At 37.5% G+C, this 27,106-nt stretch overlaps 1 protein-coding gene across 8 annotated transcripts in view; it reads left to right on the forward strand.

Moving 5' to 3' along the window:
* Positions 1–27,106, forward strand: part of LOC137240428 (tRNA-dihydrouridine(16/17) synthase [NAD(P)(+)]-like) — a 201,453-nt gene that overhangs the window by 68,664 nt on the left and 105,683 nt on the right. The gene's annotated exons all lie outside the window — the stretch shown is intronic.

Raw genomic sequence — 27,106 nt, forward strand, 5'->3', positions numbered from 1 at the left:
TTGTATGTGTGACAAATTTCTGTATGTTTTTTAATACAGAATTTCAAATCATACTGTAACGAATTTTGGGAAATGCCGCTTATTATGCAACCTTCTGCTAACGTTCGAATCGCTAAACTGCTGAATAAATCATTCCAATATTCAGTAATGCAAAATGGTCTTTATTAGAGTACTTTGAGAGTACTTCACAATAACACTTATACTTCACAACTACTTGTATGTTTAAATCAACTGGATTAGTCATTCCTCAGCTTGCGCTGCTTTTATACTCCCTGTTGCCTTGTTCGCATATTTCTCCAAAGGTCTACGCGTTTCACCTTCTAGAATCTCCTGCCTGGTTACCAGATATATGCGTGTGTATGTGTGAGAAGCAACTTCGACTGATGACTACATGTGTGTGCGTGAGTTATTCTTCGTCGCCTTTTATGTACGTGTGTAAATGGATTAAATTCATGTATTCATATACACAAGACTGGCAGCTTGCTTTATTGTTGTTGTGCCCTTATTTACTAACAGCCTAGTGATGTCAACATTCCCCACTATACGTATTGCACTAGAAGATATATATCCTTCTATATCCCTTTGCCTCGTTCAACTTAGCAGGCATTTCCCAAGATGTAAAATGTGTACCACCAAACCATATTTTCTTTTAAAAAGTATGCATGCAACCAATAATTCGGCCATATAACTCACTCTAGCCCTAAGCAAACCAAGAACGGAAATATTTTTACGAAAATTTTGATGGATACTAATCTATATTTTATTTGTCACTTGTGTACCCGACAGACGTTGTCCTGTCCAAAAATTGGTTTGCCTACATTCAAAAAGTGAGCCTCCCTTCCCCGCTTCTCTCTTTATACCATTCTCGTCTTCTTTATCCTCTGAAATGTTATCTTAAGTTTGTCACGAATCTGAAGATTGTAGGTCCTTAAAGGAGAAGAGATATACCCACCAATAAGTATACCGAATTGATCAGAATGGCGATCTGAGTTGATTCAGCTATGTCCTTCCGTCCGTCTGTCCGTCTGTATGTTTGAACGCAAGTCTCGCAATTTTTGAGATATATTGATGAAATTTTCTCAGCGGGTATATTATGATGTCGGATTAGACATTTGTCGGAACAGATCGATGTTTAAGAAAATAGTTTTTTTTTGTAATATTGTAACGAATTTAGGGAAATTCTGCTTATTTCAAACCTGAATAAACAACTCCAATACTCAATAATGCAAAATGGTCTTTATTAGCCTACTTTGAATGTACTTAACAATAACACTTATGCTTCACAACCAATAGCGTGCTTAAATCAAAACTGATTAGTCGTGCCTCAGCTTGCGCTGCTTTTATACTCTCCCCGTTCACCCATTTCCCCTAAGGTCTAGTAATTTCGCGAAGTTCATGCTTATATACATGTATATTTGTAGTTTGTAGCCATATGCGAGTGTATATGTGAGTACTACTTCGGCTGATGATTACATGCGTTTGTATCTCTCCGCTGCCTTGTATGTATGTGTAAATTATGATTGATTTGTTTACGTACATACGAGTAGCTGCTTAATATCCGCTTAGTGATGATAATATTCGTCACAATATCTTCCTCAATTTATCAGTTACAAGCTTCAAATTTCAACAAGTGCTTACATATAAGACATCAATTTTTGTCTAAAAAAATCTTAGAGGTCGCTCTTATATATAGTATATATCCCATATAACTCATTGTTCAGATAAGAAACATTTCGCAATTTCTACACAATTTCGACAGATATAAGCTTCTAACTACATGGTATATAAAGAGGGTGTCTTCTATCTAACTATTCGCTAATGCGTCCAAAATGAATAAATAAATGTAAGGCGCGATAACCTCCGAAGAGATTTTAGGCCGAGCTTCTATTCCAATTTGCGTCGTGCTTTTTTTTTAATTTGTCCTACAAATTGGCGGGACGGGACCTACTTGTTTTATGCCGACTCCGAACGGCATCTGCGAGGCAGATGAGTTTTCAGCGAAATCTTCTCATGGCAGAAATACACTCGGAGTGCTTGCCAAACACTGCCGATCGGCGACCCCGCTTAGAAAATTTTTCTTCTAATTGAAAAACCTTATTTCTAAAATTTTGATGTTGCTTTTTCCGGGTGTGAACCCAAGGCATTCGGTGTGGTAGGCGGAGCGCGCTACCATCACACCACGGTGGCCAAAAGGGTTGTGGTGTTAATGCAAGGGTCTTCTCCGAACAGCTAGAAGTCGAACTCTCAATCAGTCTTCAAAACTCAGCTAGTATCTCTCAAGCAAAGCTACAATGAATAGAAGGTCTCTTGCTTTCTGTTGGAGAGCTCTCTAAACGGCCGAAATGTAGGCAAAAATCTCAGACATCCAAGCAGCGCTCAAAGCGTTGAACTCACCACCCCCACTTGCATGGCAGATGAGTTTTCACTGAGGAGCTTTTTATGGCAGAAATACACTTGGAGTGATTGCAAAATCACTACCGAGGGACGACACCGCCTAGAAAAACTTTTTCCTAATTGAAAAAACCTGTTTCTATATTTTAGATGTTGCTTTGCCCGGGGCTTCAACCCAGGATCTTTGGTATGGTAGATGGATGAACTAGAAAAGGCCGGTGCATCTTTAGACGTCACTGGCGCAGTCGCTGTACATCGACCGCTCAACTCAATAAAAAGTCACATTCTTACTTATTTAAAGAATTTGGTACTCTGCGGATTCATGTAGGACCACCAAAAGAATTTAGTCGGCCTTAAATCAAAGAAACCGAAGATTTACTAAAATTTTCTTAAAAAAAAAAATATTTGGGATGACGGATGACCAGGAAGGTTGTAAGGAAACGGTCACCCATTTCCTTTACGAATGTCCATCGCTGGCAAATATCAGTACCGAACTCTGGTCGGTTTCGTGTTGTCCAATCTCAGAGTGCTATCAAAATGCTCCTTATAGATCGTAGGAGTTCCTATAGACAGCTGTCTATCAAGACTTCGATATCTGAAGAAAGGAAGCTGCTTAATTTCATGGTCAGAATATTGCGAGAGGAACCAAGTGAACCTCTAGCACTATACGATTCATCAGCTACAATGGAGTTAAGTTGATAACTATACAAATGCCTTCGAATAGTTTGAGTGACTTTCCAAACTTCCAAGGGCAGGCCAGGAATCCCATGTGTGGTAAAGTCTGAGGACGCGTCGAATCTGTTGGGTATTCAAAACCGTATTCAAAACCCTAATATACCGACAAGGGATTAAAAGTACTCCGAATATATCCGTCCTCCCAATAAACAAATAGACGAAGTATAAATACGTTTTACCCAGAGCAAAAATAAGACGTAGTGTTGGGGGGCAATGGTGTGCAGGGTGGTTTTCCCACATTAGAGGTCAGAGTTTAGGAAGCGTGACTCTCCTTAAAATAATATACAGAATTTGTTTTACTTTCCGGATGAGGAATTTTAGTTTTATTTTAATAAGTTCACACTTTTTAATATAAATATTAATTGTTTAAATATTGATAGTTGAATGCCCCATTTAAAATTTCCAAAACATAATTTTGTTGAAGTGGCAATGCTTTTTTAGCATTTGACAGATTGTATCTCGTGTCAACTTACACAGCTTATGTCAAATACGTCAAAGTGAAATTACCTTGTTTTTTTGTATTATGGGTGTTTTCGAAAAAGTGTCATCCAAGAGCAAAACGTAAAATTTTTCCTAGGATAATTTAATACTGAGTATTTTTCGTAATCGATTATTTCATACCAGCTCCTTCCTAGTCTCGAGTGAGTAGGCATAGAGTCCAAGTTTAGAGTACTTTTGTAAAATAACGCCCCTGTACTTTTGGTCTGACAATTCTTGCCAAATTTTATTTCAAGATTCGCAAAACTTGGCAATGTTGAATTTCCCTAGAAATATGCCCCGAAAATTTTTCGGGTTTGAGAGTATTGTCTTCCGCTCATAAATAAGCTGGCACGAAAATTCACGGAATACGCAATGGAAATTTTTAATTAAATCCACCGGGACATAAAAACAAAAGCAGTCTAGGTAAATTTACAGTTTATCAGGCGCACAAAAAGTCGGGACTACATATTTTAGTGGGGTATCCAAAGTCGCGTAATAATTCCAAGATTAAGAATCCAGCACCTAACTTTTTTACACAGCAAACTGCTCCTTTGGTTGAGTAAATTGAGTAAATGAACCGGGCAATGTCCTGCCAGAGGGACCCATTCAAGCTAACTTACTTAGGTGATATCATAGACTACAATGTCACGTATAGTATCCAGCGAGTGTTATCGATGTTGATGGTCCTTTGCAGGATGATGATCCGGTACGTTCCGGTAACAAGCATAATTAACGTACTAGCCTATCTCGGGAACGATTTGGTATGACCACATGAAACATTCTAGGCCATAGCGCCCTCCAAACCCTTGATCCATGAGGAATTTGGGGTCGCCTGAGCCTCGGCTGTTAAAGAAACAGGATTCGCCATGGGTAGGTGATGTTGACAATTGGGTTGGAGAAGCTATATATTGCGCTTGTAACCCCCTGAAAAAGTTGCGCTACACAACCCATTGAATCAATTTGGTATTTTAGTCGTCTCTTACGACAGACATACCTGTTGTTGTTGTTGTTGTAGCGATAAGGACACTCCCCGAAGGTTTTGGGGATATTAAGATGGCTGATTCCACGATAGTTGGCGCAGTTTGCAATATCCCCTTTCTTGTGGACTAGGCAACTCGTCCGACCATATTTTGCAAAGAAGCTGATGCATCCGCCTTACCAACTCCTCGCCGCCGTGTTTGAATAGCTCCACAGACAATCCATCAGCGCCCGCGGCCTTGTTGTTTTTTAATCTGGTCGTTGCTATTCTGACGTTGTGATAATCGGGACATATATTCCATCATCATCGATTGCGGGATCGGGTTCGTCAAACCTGCGCGGTAAATCGCTGTCTCCATTTAGGAGGGCAGATAAGTGTTCCCTCCATAACCTAAGTACTCTCTGGGCATCGGTTAAAAGTCGCCGTTTACGTTCTTACAAGATTATCACTTGACGATTGATCAACACTTGTGTTTGCTGAAAGCGCCCAATGGCAACTTTGACTGTGTAGTTGACTGTAAATTCTTAAGCGCTTAGAAATGCAAAATCATACAAAGCAGTCTATTTAGTCGAATAGCTCTTTACTTGCACCTTCTAAGAGCTGAAAATAAAATTAACACAGAATATTTACTATTGTAACGAATTTCGGGAAATTCCGCTTATTCCAAACCTTCTGCTAACGGTCGAATCGCTAAACTGTTGAATAAATAACTCCAATATTCAATAATGCAAAATGGTCTTTATTAGACTACTTTGAAAGTACCTCACAATAACACTTATACTTCATAACCAATAGCGTGCTTAAATCAAAACTGAATAGTCATGCCTCAGCTTGCGCTGCTTTTATACTATCGGTTTCCTCGTTCACCCATTTCTCCTAAGGTCTAGTAAATTCGTGAACTTCATGCTTGGTTACCAGCTATCTACATGTATATTTGTAGTTTGTAGCCATATGCGGGTGTATATGTGAGTACAACACCGGCTGATGATGACATGCGTTTGTGAGTATCTCTCTGCTGCCTTGTATGTATGTGTGTACATGATGATTGATTTGATTAAGTACATACGAGTGGCTGCTTAGTATCGGCTTAGTGATGATAGTATCGCTTAGTGATGATAATATTCGTCACACTATACTGTTTTATTGTAACGTAGAAATAAAATTCTCTTTTAACAACCACATATTTCAAATAATCTTTTCTAGTTATTTGGTAACATTTTAATACATTTTTGGTAAATTAAATGATGATTATAAATTTTTATTATTCAATATATAAGGTTCGGATATCAAAGAGTGGTTTTTCTTCCTTTTTTCGCGGCAAAATTTTTTAAAATAATAACAAAATTTAACTGTCTTGCCAAAACGGATTCAACACAAAGTGTGGCAAGTCCTGAAACTCGCTCTGGAGATGAACGCGATCTATGAAAGTTTTTGATTCTTGAAAGGACGCTGAAGGAACGTTCTGCACTAGCTACAGTGACAGATATAGTGCAAAAGATACTTAAAGCAACACAAATGTTGGGGAAATTGTATACAGATTTTGAACATAGATGGCATTAAGCAATTCCAATGGCGACAAACCTTTATCAAAATTTGCTTTGCAAATGTGTTTCAAGTTAATTATTTCGCATTCTAATCTTTGATAAATGTCCGGCTTATATTTTTCGACAAAATTTTTCTGCGCTCGCCCGAACCGTAGTTTCATCCATGTCTTCAAATTGCCACCGAATCAACGATCACCAGGAATGTATTGGTTTTAAAATCAGACTCTGAATGATCTGTAATCATCTCATTTAAACTATCTTCAGAAAGTCTTTTGGGTTTTCTCTTTCGAATGTCCGGAAACTTTGGAGAGATGTTCAATTGAATAGCAACTGTTTTGCATTCGTTTAAAATTGTTTCCCATTGGTTCCTGATCAACTTCAAATCAGCTAATAAGGCTTCAAGATGTCGGACCTTGTTTTTGTTGTTGTCGTAGCGATAAGGTTACTCCCCGAAGGCTTTGGGGAGTGTTATCGATGTGATGGTCCTTTGCCGGATACAGATCCGGGTCGCTCCGGTAACACAGCACCGTTAAGGAGCTAGCCCGACCATCTCGGGAACGATTTATATGGCCACATTAAACCTTCAGGCCATCCCTCCCTCCCCACCCCCAAGTTCCATGAGGAGCTTGGGGTCGCCAGAGCCTCGTCTGTTAGTGAAACAGGATTCGCCACGGATAGGTGGGTTGACAATTGGGTTTGGAGAAGCTATATATTGCGCTGGCAACTTGAAAGGGTTGCGCTACACATCCCCCACGTTTCTTTCATTAATGGTAGTCAGTATTTTGAACCAAACTGAAGACAGCAAGATACATTCAAACTTGTTTATGGACTTGAGAATGCCGGTAACATCGCCGTATGCTTGCGCAGTAAAATTTGGCTCCGTGCATTTTTTTTTGAGGATGTCCCATCCTTGTGGACTGCAGCTGAAAATAGTAAAACATTTTTGTACAACTCCGAAGAAAGTAATTGCAGTCGTACAACATTCTGCAGCATCAAAACGACATAAATTGAGACTGTGGGTTGCACAAGGCGAGTAATCAGCATTCGAGTTTTTGACGTAGTGCACCGTTGTAAGCTTCTTTCATATTGGCGCCGTTATCGTAACCTTGTGCACGACAATCTTTTAATGGGATTTCATGTTTACCTAAAGTATGGCAAATTAGATTATCGATTTCGTTCACCAAGATATATACTTTCGCTTTTGAAAGCTAGACCCCTTTCACCCAAAAATAAAATAGTGTCCAAAATTCTATATAACATTTCTTTCCGCTTTTGAGTTTCAGTGATTAGCTGTTCATTGTGTGAATTAGATTTTGTAAAGATCGACATTGAATATAACATTTAATGTGATCTTGAGTATTTTCGTGTGGTGGCAGTTTATCGTATAGCTTCTTACATACCTGGAATTTCGAATATCCGCACAACAAATTTTAGGTCGATTTAAAGTATTGGTGCTTAACAGACGACATGGTAGGCAATAGAAAGCATTGCTACTGGCACTCCACACCAACCAGTCACGCTCCACTTTCTCTCCATTTGGCAAGATTCTGTTTAACCACGAGGTAGGAAATGCTTCGTCATGACAATCACGTGGAAAAATAACAGGACACTTTTGATGACATCGACGAATTATTTCGTTGACTTCTTCGGATTGCAAAAACTCATTATTCACGGTACCGATATCGAAGTCGTTTAAATAATCCGGACTTTGATACAGAGTTGGTGGTATTGTTGGAAGACTTTTTGAAGATGAACCTTCATCAGTGTCACCACGAAAACTTTTTACGATTTCGGATTCATGAAAACATACATTTTTGTTTGATGTTTTTATTGTCTCCCTAGGCCCAGGCAAAATATCATTATCAATATTCGTTGCTTTTGAAATGCGGCTTAAAATGTGCACATGGAACAACTAAAGACTCTCCTGAATTAAAAAAATCGGGTTGGTGTCGAAATTCTGTATGTACAAAATTCTAAAAGCAAAATTCTGATTTTTAAAATTCTGCTTTTTTAAAATTCTGCTTTCTAAAATTCTGCTTTCAAAATTCTGTATTAAAACATAATGTTAACAATGGTAAAGAGGTCATGTAATTATTTTGAAAAATTGCGCCATGCACAGTAATTCTGCGTAGAAGACCTTTCTGCATAGGCGGCCTTCGGCCTCGCTTATAAAAAATAACCCTGGGCTTCGACATGCCAAGTCCGGGCGTGTGGTATAACCGTGGAAAACCGCCACGGTGATGTCTGCGTAGTATACCCTTCTGCGTAGGCGGCCTTCGGCCGCACTTTAAAAAAATAACCCTTAGCCGATCCAAAACCGGCTACGCCATGCGATGATTCCGGAATTTTGACTTCCAGAATTAAACATGCAGAATTTTAAAAAGCAGAATTTTGTTCAAGCAGAATTTTTTTGCAATTTACAGAATTTTGTAATACAGAATAATAGCCGTGTTTTTTAACACGCGCGTATACGTTTCGTTTGCGCGTGTTAAAAAACGCCTATCTTCGCTTAGATAATGCTTAGGAGACCCATCTAGCGGCTGTGGTAAAACAACTAGCTACAGCAACAGGGTGTACCGAAAAGCGGAGACGCAACGCTCTGATGGCCATAGGGTATAACATATAGCTGAATCAGTTGCGATGAATTGTGGACACACATATAATACATAGAATTAGTGTACAGGGTGAAACAAAGACACATATTTCAGTTACATCTGAGTATAATGCGTATTGAAATTTAGTAGGACAAAATTTATGCGCAGCAATTTCAGAGGTGTATTTATAGTTTGTCTCTTAGCAGTCAATATAAAGTTTAAGCGTAAACGGATATACGCGTGTTAAAAAACACGGCTAATGACACGCTCCCAAAAAAATGTCTTAGTACCTCTAAATCGCGGGCCCCCTGAGCTACCCCGGGCCCGGGGGGAATCCCCCATTCCCCCTCCCCTCTCGTCGAGCCTGCATATAAGTAAGTATTTACATGTACATTGAAGTCATAGGAACTATGTTGTGTCAAACTACCTTTCGGATAGTACGAAGGATATGCCTAACTGGTCAGCTAGTGATTTTTTTTTCATACAGACGTGGTATTTTCAACATGGGGGTTTCATGGGGGTCAGATTTCGAGCAGAATTTCGTACTATGTAGTTCACAATGCACAGTGGTCGGTCTTATATTGAGTTGGTGGCCAAAAATACTTCCACGGCTTTACAAATATATGAGAATTATTTTTTCATAAAATTGGTGCGGGTGATACCTTCATATCGGCCCACAACCACCCACTTTCACCGCAGGCAGATGTGTCTATCGCAAATACAATGTTTGATAGGATTAAATAAAGAAATTAAAGTTATTAAAAGACCTTGCAAACATAACAATACCAAAACAACAAACATACACGAAAGTTTACATTTTCATACCGACGACTGAATAAAATAATGTCGTATGTTACATGTGAGCACAATAACATACGACAATAATTTATCAGGGTGACGCTATCAGAAAACTGTCGCAAAACATAGTTAGTGGCAAAAAGTGGCAGCTGATATTAACACTTTAGAATCTTAAAACTTTGACTAATAATAAGATATATTAGTCCCAACGTGAGGATCGGTGAGGAACCCAACTAAAACTTTAGCTGAAATTGAAATATTTGTGCAAATAAACACTAATAAAGACACAGGTGAAATTTTAAATAACACAAAAAAACACAACAGGCTAAAGACACTAAAATTATTTCAAAATGAAGTAAATACCTTTGACTTCAATATTCATTTTTATTTATTTCAATACAATGATATTTTGTGTATTTTTAAATAGCTTAAACTTGCACTTTATTTTTAACTTGCTCACACTGCAAAAACCAAATAATACCATAACCTCACTTTTGAAGCTATTCTTAAAGAGTACAGTTCGAATACAACAAAAACAAATATATCTTTTAAAAGGCTGTTCTAATAAGAGATACTAACGACAAATTTGGTGACAAACCTTTCACTCTGATTTTTTTTATTTTTGGCCTATGGAGCCGACCACTGTGCAATGGCAAACTAAAATCCATATCAATTATATGAGCTCGCATGAGCCACAATTTACGCTGGACAAGGAATGGCTCAGTGATAGTAGCCAATTTTGCGACAGTCAGCCCCTTTAATGTAAATTAGCCAAGTATTAGGTTACTGCATTAAGCGCACAAATGTTTGTCCATTTTGGTGGGGTATCATAAGGTCAACGACGAAAAGGGCAATTGACGTTATGACCGCTTCAAATAGCTGTAAGATCCATTGACCTTATGAACACTTCAACATTATTTTTCTAACAGTTAAAATTCAAGATTCTAACTGTCATTTAAATAAGTTATTCTTATTTTGAAGAATTCAACTCCAGACCAGTATTAAATTCGTTTTTTCATTAAAATGAGACTAAACTTTTAGTTGAATAAATTCTTCGTATCTTAGAGATTACCCAATCGATTCAGATTTTATCTGCGTTTTCACAAGAATGTGACCAAAATATAGGAAAAGGAGCGCCGTAAAATTCTCTTTTCATTCAACTGAATAAAAATATAGCGAAAATAATAAAACGTTCACTCTTGACATATGCAAATGCCCCTTTGAAAGTGAAATTTAAGTTGCCTTCTTTTCCAAAATCTTACAAATCCATAAAAATACTGAGTGATGGCGTGAACCTATTGTGAAAATTTGGACAAGATAGGTTGTGAGCTTAGGGCGCCTATGAAACATACACACTTAGATATTTTAATTTTTCATTTCTTTTCTTATGAAAACGTGTTTCTCTTTTTTTTAAATGGGATATGAACTTTGAAAAAGGTGTTTTAATTTTTTTTATTCTGTTATAGTGTTATTGGTGCCACGCACTATGGCGCCTTTTGAAAATTTTCTTTGTAAAAATCATAACTTTTGAACCATTGAAGAGATTTTAAAGATTTAAACTGAACCTGAAATTGTTAGAACTTCCAATATTTGAAAACTTGGGGAGCCACAGCAACGGGGTGTATCCCAATAAGTCGTTAAAGATAAACAATTTTAGAAAAATTTAAAACAAAATCTGTTCAATAAAAACTGAAGGAAATAAATGGAAGTTTCTCCCGTAAAGATGTATTCAAGCATGAACCTAGATAAACTTATGATTTTTTGGAAGGGGCGTGGCACTGTCCACTTATGATAAAAAGTTTGATCCACCGAACTTGAAAGACGTATCGCTTCTTTTAATATATAACACACTAATAAAAGTCAAATGTTTAGCATGAATTTATGTATATACATGTATATATGCCACAATAACAAAACTCTAAAACCAAATATTTTATTAATAACTGAGTAAAAATTACTGACAAAAAGTTTTATCTCAGTGACTGATTTACCAAACTCGATGGACGTATTGATTTCTGTAAAAATTTTGTTCTTTTCTGAAAGTGAAATGCATATGCTTTAAAATAAATATACCTACATGGTGCTTCAAAATTCATCTTAAAATTTTAGAAATATTTTTAAAATGCAAAAACGAAAGTTATATTATTAAAATCTTCGAAACTAAATTTACAATAATTTCAGTAGAATAACTAGAATAACTAAATTGAATTTTTAATCAATTTATGATAAAAGAAGTAAGGACGGCTAAGTTCGGGTGTAACCGAACATTACATACTCAGCTTCCAAATAACAGCTTGCAAAACTTTTAAATTACCTTCTTTTAAAAGTGGGCGGTACCACGCCCATTGTCCAAAATTTTACTAATTTTCTATTCTGCGTCATAAGGTCAACCCACCTACCAAGTTTCATCGCTTTATCCGTCTTTGATAATGAATTATCGCACTTTTTCGGTTTTTCGAAATTTTCGATATCGAAAAAGTGGGCGTGGTTATAGTCAGATTTCGTTCATTTTAAATAGCGATCTGTGATAAGTGCCGCGGAACCTACATACCACATTTCATCAAGACACCTCAAAATTTACTCAAGTTATCGTGTCCACGGACAGACGGACGGACGGACATGGCTAAACGAATTTCTTTTTTCGCCCAGATCATTTTGATATATAGAAGTCTATATCAATCTCGATTAGTTTATGCCGTTACGGGGTACCGCTATGCGAAAAAAATTAATATACTCTGTGAGCTCTGCTCAGCTGAGTATAAAAAAAGTGAATAACTTATTTTAAATTGTAACTGGAATATATATGTATCTACCAAAAAAAGCATTCTGAGCTATACGCCTATGACTGGATCAGAACAGATGGCTGGTTGAATACATCGTTTGGTTGAATACTAGTTAGTGAAATATTGCAAGATTCATACTTCTATTTTCATATAAATATTTCGGAATTTGGTGTGTGCTGCCTTTTTTTATTCAATAGCGTATGAAAGACAAGCTGGCGATAATTGAAGTCCTGACCTCGTACATTTCCTTTAGTATTAGGGATTTGTTGGTCTCTATTATCCCAGCTAACCATCCTTCATGTTTACTTATAAACCTTGAAATAGAACGACTGACTGATTGCCATCTTACTTGTATTTTAATTTAAAGCCTTCAGCTCTTTTTTCCCAGTGTTAAAATTTTTTTAGTTTGAGCGGCTCTACGTGTTAACAACAATTTTGTGTTTAATAAAAATTATTTGCTCGTAAACCCTGCAAACTTCTCTATTAGATCAGGGGTCATCATTTAGTTGAATAATTATTGGCGCCACATCATGGACGATCACATAGCCATCGAAAATTTATTTAGCAATGACATCTTTAATAATCACCGGACACAGCTGCGTAAGGAAGTAATAAGTTTTTATTTGGATATTCGTTTGTTTTTTGAAACGAAAAAAAGCACGGACGAAAAAGAGTATGTTAGAAAAAAATTTACAAAATTGATATTATTTCAACACCAATAGCAGCCAGTGAGTACTGGACTCATATTTTGTTTACTTCATCAAAAATTTACATCATTAAAAACTCAAAACTTTTAAAGAAATGCTTGTTAGGACGTATGTATAAGTATATTTTTATACATGTATATTTGAATTCTTTTCATTTTAAAAATATGAATTCATCGCCTTATTTTTTTTTTTACTATTTATGTAAAAAATATACTTTCTATGGCTGCCGCCCATGTTTAAATAATAAATACATCAAGCCTTGTATTGTATTTCTTGGCATTTTCATTGTTTAATCGACTAAACTGAGATTGTATAACAATTAGTTTGCAGAATTTGGGTAAAGGGGATAGTGACCCTTTGTACCCCTTTAATACTTTTTTTACACACGCTACTACAAACAAAACCCGCGCATGCGCAGAACATACATTTGCACAGTTTCAGCAAATAATGATTGACAGAAAATTTGCAAATTAGGAAGATGGGAAAGTATTGATATAGAAGTATTATATATATGATTGGAACAAGGAATGACGGAAAATCGTTCCAATATATATCGTAGAGCTATTTATAACCATTCCTGACATTACTGGCGTTTTTCCGCTATGAAAAAATTTCAAACTACTCAATTGCACAGATACATTTTTATTTATATTTACTTAAACAAAAACAAATATGAAGATTTAATTTTTATTTAAATTTTGGATTACCTTTTGTTTGGAAATTGATTTTTACATATTAAATAGCGCTAAAACAAAAAAAAAATAAAAAGAAATGTATGGCCCTCCAGAAGATAAGAGATTTTATCCAGTTTTCTTGCACTTTTTTGTTACAAAATGGCAAAGGTATTTATGTATAACAAGTAGGTCCCGTCCCGCCAATTTGTAAGAAAAATTTCAAGGAGCACGACGCAAATTGGACGAGCAGCTCGGCCTAAAATCTATTCGGAGCGCCTCAAATCAGTATTTTTTTGCACATAGTGTTGGCTGCCGTAGTTATTACCATTCGCGACTCACTACTCGCCCCTAGCAAGCAGATTCATTTGGCTTACATGTGTCCAATGTTTAACCTGCTCTTGTGCCATTCTTAAATATTTATATAAAAAAAGTTCTGACACCTCAATCAGTGATGCTTACACCCATGCAATCACATTTTGTGTAAGTTTTAAAAATTGAGGAGCTTTATTTATTAAGTAAAAAACTCTACCAATAAAATATTTTCAAATCTGTTAAGCTCACACCCTAATTAATCACTTATTGATCTGTATAATCGATTTACTACCAACCGAGAAAGGACTTTGTAACAACCAACTTTTTCGCGACTCATATTTCCCAGTGGACAGAGGGCTTTTGTCATGTATGTGTGCGTGTGCTCTAATCACTGTAAGTGCCTTAAAACGCTGCAGATACGTCCAACACGATGGTCGGCACTGCTTTAGGTATTTAATTTAGTCAAACTCATTCCCAATTTTGATTGTAAACCGACTTCTGTGGCTTTTGTTGTACATATGTAAGTAAACAAGTGTAATGTAGCAACATGAACGGAAAAATTTAGAATATATGTATAATATATGTACATTGTATAAATAGGTGGTACATACATATGTTGTGCGGAAATATTGACATGAAACCAAATTTGTATGTGTATCAGGGATGTCACCGAATCGAGAACATAATCCCTTGAATTGTATCCATTTGCCAATTTTTTTCCTTATTCGAGTAACAAAGACTTTCCTGAAAACGTGCTTAATTCACATATTGTTGTTCAACTGAGCAATCAAAAAGTATTCATTTCGAAAATTCCCACTTCTTGTTCTGTTAGCTTGCGAAAATCCCTTATATCCTTTTAGATGATTGTTTGTTAAAAAATCCCACGTTTTGGCATTAGTATGCGTGAGCTTAGCACTTACTAAGCGAACATATACTTATACGGCGAGCGATAGCACACCGACTACTTCGTCAAAATCAACGACAAAGCACATTTAAGCTATCATCCGGTGGCAAAATCCTGAGCCAGATAAATAATTTTGCATGTAAATGCAACAACAACCATTTGAGCCAGATAAATACAGATAGAAGTCTGGTTCAATTTGTGAGCCAGATAATTTGTTAATTACTTCTTCTTAGGTTGGCAACGCGGCCTTTAATATACCTACTTTTTCAAAAATAGATGTCGCCGCTTAGCCTTTCGCCGTATGAGTTAAATGAAAAACAGCGGCGACATCTGCCTATGACATTTCACGTGTGCGAAAATTTCACGACATCTGCTTCTGAAGTCTCTCAATGATCCAGAGCATTCCCGTGAATGAGCGTGAGCCGGAGCTGTAAAACTCACTAGGGGGACTCATGAAAGCATATAAACTTATAAGGTGTAAAATTATATCCATATACACACGCTGTTATATGAACGCACCTAGTAATACTCTTGATAAACTTGATTGTTTATCAGCTGTATTATTGCCGAACAAAATTTTTTTGATTGTTATACAAATTAAAAAATGCCAAGATTAAGTGAAAAATCAAAACTAAAACGCATTTACTTGCTGATATTGGAGATTTCTGATGAAAATGCCTGCTGTAATGTCTGCAAGGTTGCATTCCTTTGAGTTTACACAATGAAATGTGCGCGTAAATTTATACAAATTGTGTAAATGATTTTTCATACAAAATTTGACAGCTCGTTTACGCACTAGATAAATTTATACGTTTACACACTTTATAAGGCATTTATACGGTTACATGAGTCCCCCTACTGAAAGATGGCATTAGTTAGTGTTGTTCCGATAACACCTTGTACTCGATACCTGTACTCATTTAAAAGAATCGAGGAAAGTAATCGATACACAAAAAAAAAGTATTGAGGGAAAGTACTCTTATATTTACGTGTATCATACTCATTAAAAAGTTCAGTAAAACTTATGAAAATTAATCTGTTGCTTCCATATTAAAGTAAATCCCTCAAGACTCACGATTTCCCCGTAACTGATAAGGCTGCGAGCTTTCATTTGTTGGCCTGCTATAAAAACATTGAAAGATGATGAACGTATGCTTATCCTTGGATATCTCATAAAAAATGTAGACTCAGCTTTCAGAGTGCCTCATAAACTGGCCAACTACCTACCTTTATTTTAAAATGCATGTGTATCTTGTCAAATGCACAGACTACTTCTGTTAATATAATCAGCAAACTGACTGGATCTTATCACTGCCCTTTCAGATCTGGTAAATCTAAGATAATCAGATCCGGCAGAACTCTCAGGTACTATTCATGTCGGCACCCGTATTTGGAAGTAGAGGATTTTTGCACTTACTTTTTACGCAACGGCCAAATTTCTTCTAAAAATTTCCAAATGCTGGTTTTTTTTTCTGGAAGCCAATTTATGAGTGGAATGCAATATTGTTTTCGAGTAATTTTATATTGAAACTCAAAATTGTCGAGTGTAGCAAGTCTTAAAATAAAATTTAACGGGATTTGTCAGAGCAAAATTTACAAAAATTTAGAAAGCGTTATTTTACATTTACAATTTTTTTTGTTTTTATCGGCCTATTGATAAATGGTTCGATTCGAGCTCAAGGCCAGAACAATAATTTTTTTCTAATGGTAATTATTGTTATTTTTTAATTTTTCTAAATTTGAAAAATTGTATTTTGTTTTTGGAAGAGTAAGTAGAAAATTTTTCAGACAACCTGCCATAGCTGCGCAGATAGATCCATTTCGAAGGGTGCTAAGCCTTCATCATCAGTACGCTTTAGGCACGCTGCGCTAACCATTTACCTATACAGCGGTGGTTTGTTTGACTGATAAATTCCTACTTCTATTCCTTTTACCAGCTATATTTATTCAGTGTTGCGCCATCTGTTGCAAATCACTGATAATTCTGGATTTGTTTATTGTCAATTACTTTGTTTTGACATTAGTGCTCATGGTTTATTAACAATTGTTTTTGTTTTTGTCGGCCTATTAATAAATGATTCAAGGTTCCATTCGAGCTCAAGGCCAGAACAATAGAAGTAGGCACTATAGCCGCGACTCCACACGTTGCGGTTCCTATGTTTCAAGAGCATAAACATCCCGACACTGAGATTTTTATATATAGATTATTATTATTATCTTCTAATGAGTGCACATAATCTTTGAAGTAATTTTAAGCGCCAAAAATAAATGTAGAAATCGGGAGCACTTCAGGTTGAGATTTGCTGAGTAACTGTACTTATAAATTCGAATTGTGTCCCCATTTAAGGCAGTTCAATGACTCACATTTTTACGAATGAAATAAATAACTTCCAACATAAAACTAATACCAGTACTAGAAACATCGAATTGGCGAAATGACATTTTTTATGCTTTACTTATTTATAATGAAAGCAATTTGGCAAAATTCCCATAATGTAAGTGCGTATAAGTGCGTATAAATATAGTTCAGCTGACAGGTAGTCCAATAGAGTAGAAGTAAATCAGAAAAAGCTTTTCATGTGTATTCACATACGTACAAATATGTACTTGTAAAATACATATGTACAGTTAAAGGTAACAAATTATTTATAACTTGCGGAAAGGATATGAATGAATAGAAGGCAAACAAGATAAAGAATGATGTGAACCCATTATAAATAAAAAAAATAAAATTGCCATAACACCAGTATTAGACTGGGTAGATTAATTAACAGATATCGCGCCATCGATTTTTCGATAGGATTTGGGCTCAGAAAAAAAATTCCACTACGCATACCCAAAAAATAATTTTGGAGCCTGCCAAATTTAATTTTTTTGACTTTTTTCGATTTTTATTTTTAAGGTTTTTTTCATGACCTACTAAAAAAATGTTCATTTGATTGTAGAATTTTCATGTATACCCTGTCCGACCCAAAAATCTCCGCTAAAAGCGTTGGCGATAACAGTTTTTTTTTTTTTTTTTTCAAAAAACTGTTATCGACAACGTTTTTAGCGGACAGGGTATATGTACATATGAAAATTTTTTTAGTAGGTCATGAAAAAAACCTTAAAAATCAAAGTCTAAAAAAAGTCAAAAAAATGAAATTTCGCAGGCTCGAAACTTATTTTTTTGGGGTATGCGTAGTGGAACTTTTTTCCCTGAGCCTAAATCCTATCGAAAAAGCGATGGCGCGATATCGGTTAACTTTCGTCCATACAAATCGATCCACCCTAACCAGTATGAATGCTTGTGATCTCGAGCATTGAATAGGTTTACAAGTATGATATTGTAACGATTTTACTGCAATTCCCCTTATTTGAAATATTCTTCTAACGTTCGAATTACTAAACTGTAAAATGACCTTTAATAACACTGCTATTACTCGACAGATGGAATGCTTAAATCAAACTGATGGTCGCGCCTCTACTGTTGCTGCCTTTTATAGTGTTTGGTTTCCTCATTGACATTTCTAGGCGGTTCTGTTCTAGAATCTACTAGTTGGTTATCTGCTATAAGTTTCTCAGCTATAACTACAGATGCACAATTTGTATAGCTTCTCTCACATCTCATGCGCGTGTGTTTGTGCGTTGCTTCTCCGCTGCGTGTACGTACATATGTCTAGACATAATGATTGAATTATTGATGTGCATACACGTCACTGCTTAGCATCGGGTTAGAGATAACAGTACCCCTTAGTGTTGCTAATATTCGTAACACTCCCCTCCACCTAAGTCTGATCGTCCCGATCAGACAAATCTCTCGATCTAACCGCTGCTAGCCTTTCCAAATGATCCACCCTTCTATTTCGTGGTTTCCCAATTGTTTGTATGCGGTAGATGACATCACTGATCCTCTTCACAACTCTGTACGGGCCTTCCCAACTGCACCGATATTTGGATGGAACACCTTTCCGCCGGTGAGGGTTGTACCAAATCTCCCTTCCGGAAACCTTCCGAATTATTTTCCTTTCGTACCTGTGTTTCCTCTTACTACTCATTATCGCGCTTCGTTCCCTCACATTCTGTTGTTTGCCCAATGATCTTCTTCGTAGAGCTTGCGCTTGACGGATTGGCGTCGCATAATCAGTATCGTTCCCACGTTTCACAACAGTAGTGCGCCCTGGCTTGAAACTACCCTCACATTCTTTCTGGGAAATTCTTTCCTTCGTTTTTGTGCGTCCATTTAGTTTTGTCAATGCCAGTGTTTCTCTCGCAGGTATCTTTGATTTTGCTTTGTTTGGCCCATTCGTTCCATCAACCTTTACCTTTGACTTTCGTGGCCTTTGTCGAGTCTTCTCCACCAGCACTCGCTTACTGTGGAACCCTTTCTCAAAACTGAAGTTGAGTGGTACATCCTAGTTCTTATAACGCATAAACCTTCTCTGCATATCGATCCTGATGTCCTGGTCAACTAAGAAGTCCACTCCCAATATGACTTCATCAACAATCTCCGCCACAACGAATTTGTGTAGAACCATGACCTTCCCAATTAAAACTTCACAGATCACTTCTCCCCGTACTTGGTTATACTCGCCAGTGACCGTACGCAACCTTGCTCCAGGTAAGTACACGTTCTTTGCCATCCACATTCCCTCTGACGGTAAGACTGCTTGATTTCCTTCCAATTTGCGACACAGATATCACAGGACATTCAATAGCTGGAGCTAGCTCTCGATCTCTACATTTTACTCGCTCTTGCTCATCCCCTCCAGCTTTGTTATTAAGACCACCCGTGCTGTTGAAACCACTAGGACCAATATCGCAATGACCTGCAATGTGACCGGGCTTCCCGCATTTGAAGCATTTGATAACTTTTTCACTCCGCTTTTGCGACCCTTTCAGCATCTCCATTATTGTGCTCACCCAGTCTGGCCTTTCTACCTCCACACGGCGTGCTTTGAACGCTGGTTTACACAGAAGCGATGCTGTTTCCTGAATCAGAGCATGTGATACCGTTTCTGTGAATGTAGGTTTTGGGTTTGCGTATGTCGGTTGCTTCGTTTCCACGTCCCGTATGCAATTTATAAAGCTCTGGATTTTTACCCTTTCGGTGTATTCCACGGGTGCGTCCGCATTCGCTAAATGTGCCAGCCTTTCAACATCCAACGCAAACTCTTGCAATGTTTCACCAGGCCTCTGGAAGCGGTTCAGTAACTCCATTTGGTATATCTGTCTCCTATGCTCAGTTCCGTATCGTCTCTCTAGAGCGCCCATCAATGCTTCATAACAGTTCCGTTCGCCCTCTGGAATGGTCTGTAAAATTTCAGCTGCAGACCCTTTCAATGCCATGAACAGTGCAGCAACTTTATCTTCAGCATTCCAGTTGTTCACTGCTGCGGTCTTCTCAAACTGTAGCTTAAAGACCTGGAAAGGAACAGAACCGTCAAAGGATGGTGTTTTTACCTTTGGATTACTCGTTGAAACTGCTGGACGATTTAGTTGCAACTGCTCGATACGTCCTCTCAAAGCATCCACCTCGGCCTCGATTTTTTCCTCAAACTGTAAAATTTTTGTATCTTGCGCCTCCAACTTCGAGGAAATACGTCCTTCTTGCTCTTCCAGTTGAGCAGAGATCTGCGCCGATATCTGTGCTGAAATTTGCGCCGACATTTCGGATATTCGTGCCCCTTGTGCTTCAATCTTCGCTGTTATACGATTTTCCTGCGATTCAAGCTGAGTTTCCATCTTGGATGTAATCTATGTCGGCATTTCTGACATACGTGTCTTCTGTTTTTGACAGATGGAATGCTGAAATCAAACTGATTGTCGCGTCTCTACTGTTGCTGCCTTTTATAGTGTTTGGTTTCCTCGTTGACATTTCTAGGCCGTTCTGTTCTAGAATGTACTAGTTGGTTATCTGCTATAAGTTTCGCAGCTATAACTACAGATGCACAATTTTTATAGCTTCTCTCACAGCTCATGCGCGTGTGTTTGTGCGTTGCTTCTCCGCTGCGTGTACGTACATACGTGTAGACATAATGATTGAATTATTGATGTGCATACACGTCACTGCTTAGCATCGGCTTAGAGATGACAGTACCCCTTAGTGTTGCTAATATTCGTAACAATATGTATGTTTATTTCCTTCTTTTTCTAACACACCGCCCGAAGTGTCAAAATTGGCGGAATTGCTACCATCGGGATCGACGGAGGAATGCAATAGTTAGCGAAAAAGGAGCGAACTTTCAGATATAGGTTGCTGTGGTGGTAAATTTTTTAAACAAATTTAGTATGAAATAAATAGTGTATTATATGGGACTTATCAAAAATTTTACAAAATTCATAGAATGGGGTATCCAAAGATGCAACACTTAGAATGCAAATAGGGAAGTTAAGTATTTTCACCCGTTCAAAACGAAAAACAGTACTACAGCTACTGCACTATGTTATACCAAAATAGTGCGACGCTGCCGAATAGCCTGCACAAAAAAGGAGATAGAAGAAGCATAATGGTCGGGTGAGGGCAGTTATGAACGAACAGCTGATACATATCTTACTTATAAACATTTACAATGATCTCGAGTTCAAACAAGCTAGCTGATGAAGTGAAATTCAGAAACATGCCCTAGTAAGCAATGCCGTGGGCACATTTTGTAATTTTTCTTTAATAATAATAAAAAAAAATAAAAAAATAAAAATATGTAAAGCAGCACAAAAAAATATACAAAAAAATTTTTAAATTAAGCAAGACTGGCAATTTTTATGATAAGAAAAATCCTAATTTATTTGAACAGCGTCAGTGTTGAAGCTTTTGGTGTTACATATTAGCAATTGTAGATAAATATGCCTCTTTGGTGCAGATATTTTTGTTAATTAAAGAAATGCTATAATGTAAAAAGGGCTATGTAAGTAAGTGCTATGAAAACGATTTTCAACACAAAAAAAATTGTGAAAAATATTTAGTGTATACGATTGAAATGTATTTTAATGTAATATTGAATAAAAAACAGAAAAAAAAATAGCCTTAAATTAAATTTGTGGCGTTAAGCATAAGGCGGCGAATTCACGCTCTTAGGAGGTGTTGCAATAAAGCTCCGGGAATTGGCAAAAATGTTTCATTCGTCATCAGCTGTCTATACTTATATTTTGCAAGTACTTTTTTTAGTGGCGTAGTGAAAATGTGTGACGTACATTACAAGCAACGTGCTACGAGGATCTGTTGTCCCAGAGCGACGCATAGACTGGATGAAAGCTCCACCAAAGTTGACGTATCCATATCCATATAAAACAGCCAACCTTATGGAAATCAATGAAATTGGTCAATCGTGCCATACCCAACGCCCCAGCGATAACCATACCATAGCCAACCAATTGGCTTTTGGTTTTTCGTCACATCCATAACCTAAAAATATTTCACTTTTTGTATATATTTTTGATTTTTGTTTGTTTTTAATGGTGTGTTCAATTTATACTTATTATTTAAGAATTCATGAGCTTAACACCGGCTTATGATGCATTCGTGGCGGTTTTCGAAATGGTACCATCGCAATATGCCGGAAAATGTTTCTTTCTTTCTTTTCAGTTTCTCTTAGAAAAACATTATTATTGAATATTGAATTATTATAAGCCGATATTAAGCTCATGAATTCTTAAATAATAAGTATTTTATTTATTTTTTTGGATACGTTTTGAGTAAGAGGCTTATTGTTTGTGGAATATGTTTATAGTTTTTTCTTAATTTTTATGAAAATTTTACAGTTTTTAGGTTAAGGCACCAATAACTGATGCCAATTGATATGGATAAGTAAAAATATGGTTATGACTATATCAACTTTGCCACGCCTTTGAGTAGGATAGTAACTGGAGATGCGACTTGGGTGTTTGAGTATGACCCTGAGACGCGTAAACAAAGCCAATAGTGGGTTGAGAAGGGTGGAAGGCGACCATCGAAAGCGAGGATGTCAAAGTCACATCTGAAGGCAAAGTTGATCTTTTGTTTCGGTATTCACGGCATCATTCATTGAATACGTTCCCGCTGGCCAGACAGTGACTGAAAAGTTTATGCTGGCCTTTTGTAGAGTCCGCGGGCACATGTTTTTCGTGTGCGACCCAAACTCACCAGGCTGACTGGATATAGCATCACTGCAATGCACCGGTCCATTCCTTGATCGCTGTGCAGGCATACCAACTTTGACTCACTCACCCTTTAGCCCCGATATAGCTTCCTATGACGTTTTTCTATTCCCCGGGATGAAAAAGCAGATCAAGGAAACTCATCATAGTGGCGTACAGGAGGTTCGAGATGCTGTAACCGTTGTGCTAATCTGATTTACTTCGGAGGACTACAAATGGTACTTCCAATCAAGGTAGAACCCTTCGAATCGTTGTGTAGAGTTAGAATAAAGTGAAGGTCGATAGTATAATGCTTTCTAAAACAAAATTTTCTTGATTTTAATTGACAAATTCCCGGAACTTAATTGCGTACTAGTGTTGTTGACTGGCGCTACCGTCGCCATTGACTTGAAGTTTCTGCCAGGTGATGTTAGGTAAAAGGAATAACGACAATGCTGATGAATGCGCTTTCGAACCAGATTAATTAAATTTCTTAAATTACAAGCGATTACGTAGCACCTTTCGATAATTGAATGTATTTGCTAAAAGACGTCGCTCGCCAATCGTAAGTGTAATATTTGCATTGAGTTGAAGTTTAGCAAACTGTTATTTTGTCTAGTTCGACTGGCAATCCTGGAGCTATTGCGCCACTTTATTACGAAATTTAGTCTGAAGCCAGATTTTTGGTGTAGTAAAAGTCAGTGCTTGCCATTCGAGATGGAGACACTGATTTCAAACTTACCGGCACCTATTCACATAAAAAAGCTGATCCTCAGTTATGGAATCTGCATACCCTTGTGTACCAAAAACCACGGAAGAAAAGGGGATGCGTCCGCTAGGTTGTCCTTGCTGCAAACCAATTTTTATCATTTTTGGAGCTTGTTCTATAGCGTGAGGTGTCGTGTCGTGTCGAGACTATATTTTTAGACTCTGCCTTTTGAGTTTTCTCCGTAAGGCTTTTCAAAGCAGTCTCCGTTGATTTTTCTAAATGGTAATTTAAGTAGAGCCTTCCAAGAACTTCCTTAAAGAGAACTCAGTGGAATAAGTCGATGCTACGAGGGCACTTGCCTCTGGTGGAATTCACTAGCTTTTTTAACTATGATCGTGGTCTATATATCGGCGAATAGATAACAATAGCGATTGTGGTATTTAGTAAATTTTTTTTTATCGATATTCGTTAAACCTTGATCCGCTGAATTTCACCACTCGTCTCCCGTCTGTCCACATCTTTGGAGTTCTCATCTTTTTTTTTTTTTAGATCGGCCAGTTACATTTTTGTAATCTCACGGAAGGGCATTTTGGAGTCGAACTGCTTTTGTTGGAGCTAATGTTCTCCCCATGTAACATGTGGTATGATAGTAGCGAGGTTTTGTACGGAGGCCAGTCAACCCTATCTCTTGCTCTATTAAACAAATGCCTAATTTGCCATCTTATTTATCCAAGCATTTTGTTTCACAATACTGTGAATGTTCAGCTCTAGCTTACGCCAGGTTTATAACTATGGGCAGTTATATACTGCCGGAACTTCAGTTGCTAAATGCTCTGTAAAAAATATCAGCAGGTTCGTTGTCCGCACCAAATGGTTTAAACGAAACACTGTCTAGCCATTCTAAAACATCAGCAATTGGCTCCAGGAGAATGTGCAACAAAATGTGGGTGCTACTTGAGCTCGGGTCTTTGGTATTCGGGAAGCACAGAAACCAACCAACCAAAGCGCATCACATGTATACGTATCTTTTCTTGGACGTAGATTTCTCCCGACACTGCCTCCTCCTGGACTATATTGGTGTCTGCATAAATCTCATACAGCTCATCTTTAAATCTTCTTCGGTATTCGCCGCCGCCGACGCGTAGAGCCCCTTAAACCCTCTGAAGAACTATTTTCGCAAAAACTCTTATCCATCTGATGTTGCCTTCGTTTGCCGAGAGAGAACTATAGTTTTTAATTTCCTACTCAGTCCAAACTAGTATGTGTTGGCAACGTTGTTGTTTGTGTCAATGCTTTTTCCCAAATCAAAACAGTTCTTTACTATTTCGAAATTATGGCTGCCGACAGTGGCGTGGTTTCCAAGGCGCAAATACGCTGACTCTTTGCTTGATGACAGCAGGTACTCTGTTTTGTCCTCATTCACCATCAGACCCATCCCTTCCACTTCTTTTTCCAGTTGTGAGCAACCGGAACTTACGGCGTGGGTGTTCAGGCCGGTGATATCAATGTCCTCAGAATTTGCCAGTAATTGCAAGCTTTTATAGAATATTGTTCCAGAGCGGTTAAGTTCTGCAGCTTGTAAAATTTTCTTTAACATCAAATTAAAGAAATCGCACAATAGGCGTTCACCCTGTCTGAAACCTCGTTTAGTTTCGAAAGGCTCGGAGAGGTCCTTTCCAATTCTGACTGAGCTGTGGTGTTGTTTAACGTAATTTTGCACAGCTGTTTAAGTTTTGCCTGGTAACCCACCTCAGACATAGCGGCATATAGGCCGCTCTTTTTCGTGCTGTCGAATGCGGTTTTAATATCGATGAAGAGGTGATGTGTGTAAATTTTTTTACCTGGTATTTTTCCAAGAATTGACGCACAGTGAAAATCTGGTCGATGGTAGATTTACCAGGTCTAAGAAGGCTGAATCTGTGAAAGTTGGCGCAATTTGTAGGTTCCCTCTTGTGGACTGGGCAAGGAACACTTAGATTCCAATCGTCGAAAATGCACTCGTTACACCATACTTTGAGTAGAAGTTGATGCATACGCCTTACTAACTCCTGGGGTCCGTATTTGAATAGCCCGCAGGCAATCCATCAACGCCCGCGGTCTTGTTCTTTAATCTAGGTATTCTTACATCGATTGTGGGAAGCTTCTATTAAGAGAGCGAGAGATAAGACTACGTGTGTCATTAGGTATGAAAAGCAGTCTTAAATATTTTTGGTTCAAACCAAATGCCAATCTTCCGACAAAATTGTTGTTGCAAAATATAAAAATAATGAAGATACATACGTGGAAAGGCTGAGAGACCGCTTGATCACAAAGTAATTAACTCTGCTTTCCTGAAAAGTGGTGCTACCAACCTAGACATCCAGCATTTTGTTCCTCGTGAGGACGTTTGGTTCAATAGGTGTGAGTTTGAGTTTTCTGCGGTGTCAGCTTATGATGTGGGCAGGTGAGTTCTTACGATAAATTCCAATGCTGAAGGTGTGTATGGCCTGCCAATCAAATTTATAACCGTTCCCCACATCATAAACCATGGTTTTGTTACTTTTTGTTTTACTCGTGTGTGTAAAGTTGCCACTGTTCTACCTGTTGCCAAAAATACCACTCTGTCCTCCCAACAGATTTTCGCCAAGTCAGTATTCTGTCCGCTTTTTTTAAGGGTTTTGAAGCCCTCATGACTAAAGAAATTTCATTGCACCTACTGCGCCTCTTTAATCCGAGTTTAGCAAAAATCACAGCTGTGGTACGGCTGTGTTAAAAACGTTGGAGGATATTCATCAAAACTTTGTTAAACATGCATAATAGGGCGGGTCGATTTAAAAATCGCTCATTGCTCTGAAAATCGTATTCTAGGGATCAAAATAAGGAACTTTGCCGGAGGAACCATACCTCTAAAACGAATTCTGATGTCCCCCCCCCCCCCCCCCCCCTTTGGGTAGGGGCAATTTCAATTCTACCTGCTGTGTCTTGTGGTGGCTTAAAAAAAACAACACAAGCAATTTTACGATCTGAAATTGTGTCACAGTGATACCTTCATTTTTTAAAACGGTTGAATAAAAAACCCACACAACTATGTTTACGACATGCAAATGCATCACAGTGATGCCTTGGTTTTAAAAGGGGGTTGTAAAAACGCTAATTTCTAATAATTTTTTTAAATTTCTTTTCTATTACTAAGTTAAATTAATTTTTCATTTACATACATATGTTCTGACTAAATAAATTTCTAAAGAGAAAAATAAACTCCAAAAAGAAAAAACATAGGCATTTCAAAGTGGGATTTTTCAAAATTTACCCCTACGACCCAAAGGCTTTGAAGAGATTTACAAGGTATAATCGAAACAGCTGTCGCCTTGGCCGTCCTGATGTCACGTTGTTTAAAATTTTCCCAAATTATTAACTAAATTGTTA

The sequence above is a fragment of the Eurosta solidaginis genome, chromosome 2 (assembly GCF_040869045.1).
Source record: "Eurosta solidaginis isolate ZX-2024a chromosome 2, ASM4086904v1, whole genome shotgun sequence".
In the NCBI taxonomy this organism is placed as follows: Eukaryota; Metazoa; Arthropoda; class Insecta; order Diptera; family Tephritidae; genus Eurosta; species Eurosta solidaginis.